Source organism: Meleagris gallopavo, chromosome 1 (genome assembly GCF_905368555.1).
Source record: "Meleagris gallopavo chromosome 1, MGAL_WU_HG_1.1, whole genome shotgun sequence".
In the NCBI taxonomy this organism is placed as follows: Eukaryota; Metazoa; Chordata; class Aves; order Galliformes; family Phasianidae; genus Meleagris; species Meleagris gallopavo.
The window spans coordinates 65,571,357-65,576,774 of record NC_139404.1 but is presented as its reverse complement, the minus strand read 5'-3'; the positions used below and the strand labels follow the sequence as shown (position 1 = coordinate 65,576,774).

At 38.7% G+C, this 5,418-nt stretch overlaps 1 long non-coding RNA gene across 1 annotated transcript; it reads left to right on the top strand.

Annotated features, from left to right (window-relative positions):
- The first annotated feature begins 2,555 nt into the window (after positions 1 to 2,555).
- On the top strand, positions 2,556 to 5,009 carry LOC146545378 (uncharacterized). The gene is made up of 2 exons (XR_014885198.1): positions 2,556 to 2,692; positions 3,662 to 5,009. It is a non-coding gene; the product is annotated as an uncharacterized LOC146545378 (long non-coding RNA).
- The last annotated feature ends 409 nt before the right edge of the window (positions 5,010 to 5,418 follow it).

Sequence of the window (5,418 nt, the reverse complement as noted above, 5' to 3'; positions counted from 1 at the left end):
GTTTACAAGGAGCTTTGAATTCCATGCCATTGTTTGTAAATATTCTATATAACTCATCTGTTTTTATGTATTAATTTGTATGTGTTCATTTATTTTTGGTAACAACCTGTTTCATGGAAATATTTTAATAAAAATCTGTGAACATGAGGAAAAGTAGAGCACAATACAGATGCACAAACAAACGCTGCATGACTCTGAGGAAAAAAAAAGTGTACATGGGATTCACACATCATGTAAATAGAGAAACGTATAAAACACCAATGCAGACTGTATGAAGCATGTAAATAAAGGCTAAGTGGGAACACCGACAGTCCTGCTTCCCTGCTGGCTCATCTCTTGCACCACAATACAGTATGCAAGGAGCCACGTGCTGAATCCAGCCTTCCGTTCACAGGTTTGGGATGTCTCCATGGTGTGCAAAACTTGCAGGGCCCATGGCTATCAGATGTCAGCATTATGCCATCAACCTCAAACTAGCCTGGGGCTTCTTGCCTTTGCCCACCCCTCACACCCACATGGATCCCTGTATGGCTTTTGGAAAACCTTGAGAGGAAAGGATATGACCTGATCCCATGCAGCACTTGCTTTTCACTTTGTTCCTACAAAGCGGTGCAATGTGGAAATCCTGCTCTGGGTTCCCTCAAACAAAGCCCCATGGCCTAGCTGTATGGCTGGGTGCAGTTTCTGAAGTTCTGACTCCTATGGTATCAACATCTGCATTTCCCAGCTCCAGCTTGACAGAGGGGGGTCCACCTGGAGCTGAGATGTTACAAGAGGAAGAGTGACCTTGAAGTTTATAGTAAGGAGTGTTTTGGAACACAATGGCAGACTTTGTAATGAAATGACAAAGCTGTTTACACTTCGGAAAGGATTTTTGACAAAGTTCCACATCGAAGGTTAATACTAATGTTTTGGGTGCAGGAGTCATGGAATAAGTAAAAAGTTGGCTCAGAAATTAATGATGAAGAATGGGAAAACAAAGAATAGAAGTGATATGAGATGAATTATAACAGGACTAACTATAAACTCTAGTAGAAACTAATGCACAAAAATACAGAAGATTGCAATCACATCTAGGCTAACAGATAAATATAATATGAGTCCTTCAGCATGCTTGCTTGACATTAATCTATGTGTGCCATGAAACACAGTAGGAAAAAAAAAAAAAGAAATGGAACAGTCAAGAATGAGGCTTTGGTCAGTTTAAGTATATTATCTATGAAAAAAGTCAACTTGAACATTTGCCCAGAACTTAGAATGAACCCATCTGCAACATTTATGAGCTTTGAGAAGTTAGGTAATATTTCTGTTTTATTTTCCAATTCCTGGGTGATAATCGAGGTGATAAATGAAGTGGGCTGCATCACTTGGGAAGACTCTTGCTCCGGCTGTTGATATTGAAGGGGGAAGAGCTGGAAAAGAAGTTGGATTGCCCCACTGCTGTGGCCTGAGCAATGCAGGACCACATCTTTCTTCTCCCAGCAGGTTCCCAAGGTATCTGAGATGTGATATCAGGCGGGCTGAGTTTTCCTGCCTCCACTGATACCACCTGCTGTGAACCCCTATGCACTTCTCCACACCTGGCCATTGGCTCCCCTTGAAAAGTTGAGCTAAAGCTCTTCTGTCCTGTGCCAAAGTGTTCAGACAATACAGGATCAGTGGCTACAAAAATACTATATGTGAATGATGAGAACAGGGATGTGCCCACAAACGTGCATGGGTATGCTCACACACAAACAGACATGTAAATCCCTTTGCCCTCCCAGAAGGTAGCCTCCCTTTCAGAGTGAATTCTGCTGATGGTACTGATAACACTGTGTAACTTTATCCCAAAGATATCCTCATATTGCTCCTATTCCAGCAGTTTGCCATGGTGGTGGTTTCTAATGACTGCCCACTCTCATCCGCAGAAAGCTGCACTACCCTGTGTTGAAACCTGTATGTGCTGGCTGGTATTGCAAAGGGAACAGGCTGGAGTGTGGGAGAGGCTGTGCACAAGAAGGTACAGAAAAAGCCAGAGCCTCTGAAGTGACTGTCCCAAGTTAGTAACATGAACACTGACTTTTTAAGGAATACTTGATATAAGTAGTAAGCTACAGCTTGGAGTATATGATCATCAGAAAAAAAGAAAAGAGAAAAAAAAAAAGGATAAATAGTAATAGTAAAAAATTATCATTAAAAGGTACATTAAGGGGCAGATGGTTGAAAACAGAGGAAGTCCAACTGAAAAAAACAAAAAAACAAAAAACCAGAAACATTTAAGCCCTACAATTTTGGAAAAAAAAATGAGCAAAAAATTTCAAAGACTTCGTTTGTCATCACATAATGAGCATTGCCTGTATGGTCCTAGAGTTGTTACATCTTTATTAATTAGCTTAGATCTCTGCAACACGAGGCATATATTTGTTGTAGATATCTGTAAGTGTGTCAGTCTAATACAGTGAGGCACTAGGAACAACATCAATCACGAAGTCATGAAATGGTTAAAATAAGAGCAGTAAGCCTTGCTTTTCACAAGATGCTTGGGCCAGATAAACTGAGCCACTCCTGTGTGTTACTGAGTCATAGTAACTTCAGGAACAACACGATGTTTTGTGCTGAAGTGCTCTGTTCAAGAAAAGAAAAAAAAAAGAAGCTAATTTTTAATGCAGAAGTAACATTTTGGAAGATATTTGGAAGGGAAGAATCTGAGGTACGGAGAATTGTACATTTCACGTGTATGTACTTGTTTTCTTTTTTTCTTTTTCTTTTTTTCCCCCAAGAAGAATGCCTTGCAATGCACAGTTACATTTCAGGCATGTGGCCTGCAGCTTGTATCACTTACAGCAGGGTTAATCAGAAGTTACCCTTCTGCTGCGGGTACTTACATTGGTGTAAATCCTATGTGAGTGAGGCCAGAGTGATTTCAGCGTAACAAAGAATGTGACAACAGCAGCTTTCAACTGTGCATATTGGTGGCCCCTACCACATGGGTTTTCTGGAATCAAAGCCCTGTGTATTTGAACCCATGTTGATGAAGTAAAATAAAGCAGCCTTTCTAGTCTGCTTCTCAGCATGATAATGCTACTACAGTATTACTCTAAGGTCTTCTGAGTAGCTGCATTTAATAATGCTTTACAGTAAGGTTCCATTTATAAACACTTCATTATTAATAAAGCATGGCAATTTGTAGCATGCATAAAAATTATTTATATTCATGTGCTAACCAAGCCCATAGATTTAATAATATTGACGTCTTATAACACGCGTTGTAACAGCTTGTCACAGCATCATCTGTTAAGCATTTCTTACTAATGCATTTCATACCATGCCTTATAATAATTTGTTAAAGGATGCAGCTGCATCTATTAAGCCTTTCATAAATATGAATAGCACATTTTCTAAAATGGCACCATATATTAAATTATTACTGGATATTCTAACTGGAAACAGAATTTCTCTTTCTCTCTTTCTTTCTGTCTTCTTTTTCGTTCTCTCTCTTTTTCTCTCCCATTTGTTTTTGCCTCTCTCTTTTTTCTTTTTCTATTTCTTTTTCTTTTCGGTTTTCCTTTCTGTCCTTTCTCCCTTCCTTTCTTCAATTTCTTTCTTAATTTAATTAGAAACTCAACTTTCTCATGTTTGGTGGGAAGCTGTTTCACCTTATTATAGTTTCTTCTTCTAGTATATCTAAGTCTGAAAATATTCTACAGAAAACTTCAAAAAACAGTGAAGTCCATTGGAGTACCTTAACCGTACTGGGATCTACAAAAGGACAGCCGTGAGAGGAGATGAACAACCTTAAGTTTTTTGCATTCATCAATTCAAGGCTCAGCTCCTGAGTGTGGCAGAAAATGAGGAAGAATGGAATCTGTGATTCTTCTCTGCTTCTTAGGCAGCATCACTGTTTGGACTTTTTTTTTTTTTTTTTTTTTTTTTAATAATACCAGGGATCTATTACTTTTCATGCAGAAAATGAGTACAGAATGAGAACTCAAAGAATCACAATCATTGAGGCAATCTGGTCAATCTCCCCATGCTCAAGCAGAGCCATATAGAGCAGGGTGCCTAGGACAACATGCAGATTACAGCTAGTATCTCTATGATGAATATAACGATAAATCATCTCACCCAATTGAAGGTCTGTTTCAGATAATATTTGTTCATTAATTTTCTTAGCAATAGAGGGCCTTCTACCTTTCTAGTCAGATAGAAACCTCCAAAGGCGCAAGTGGAAGTGAAAACACCATGCAAGTACTAAAGCAGTACATTGTGTGGCTTCTTGGAAGTGGCTAGATTTATGAAAATGATTGTTTGCTTGCAGATGTGCTGTAAGTGGCAATGCAAAAGCTGTGAGCACAGGTTGGGTGCCATATCCTCACATTTACCATATGACTCACATATGTTTCTGAGCTATGCGAGGCCTCTCACTCCTCGGGTCTGAATTGATGTCCTTTGCTGTCTCTCTTCTGACCTATTGAAAAATTATTATCACTGATAGCTCTTAGAAACTTCCACCCAATTGGCAGTGCCTCACTCTGCCTCTGACTTTGGCCCACTGTCTTTTGTTTTTGATTAAATGTCACTGAAAGCTGCTAGATAGCACTTGCATACATTGCTTCACACACCTATACAAAAATGCCAGGTTATGCTTTGTGGCAGTTCACTTTTGAGTTGTGCCTTATTCCTGTTCAGGTAATAACTCCCTCTCTATTTTTTCTTTTTTTCCTGTGATATAATCTAAAAATGTGGCACCCTGCAATGTTATTGGAGATTAAGTTCTTAATTATGAATTTCCTTGCTTTTGTGAGTTTGCCTCAGATCCTTAACATTTTTAATGTCATTTTTATGTGAATTTCCATGCTATTTTAATTCATTAGTCATGGGCTATCATTTTTCGATGTAATTACTGTAATTTCATCAAGTGACATAATTACAGTAAATACTTTGAGTAATTACTATTCATATGGAAAAAGATATCTGGAGGTGTAATAATGTCATATAATAAAATATTTATGATGTGTAAAGACAAATTAAGATGACATATTTACATCACGTAATGGCATGACAGCACTCCATATTTACCTTGGGTGAGGAGAATGACATAAAAATAAGTTTCAGTGACATCATCTTTTGGTAACGATTACAAAGAGTTGTGCAGCATCCAGGTACAGCAAATTCAATAACTCTTGCCTTTTAAAAATAAATAATCTTCTCCCACTCCTAGAAATGCCCCTAAAAGCCAGAGGGTTGATCTGTTGCCAACTGAGGTCAAAGGAAGGATTTACGCTGATGCTGACATCAGATGGCAATGCCGGGCCTGGAGATCTTTCTGGGGAAGAACATCTGCCTGCCACTTCTAGTAGCTGCAGGTAGAAGGAAGACATTTTGAGGGAGAACGAAAACTAGCATGAGCAACAGTTTAGAAACCATCCAGACAAA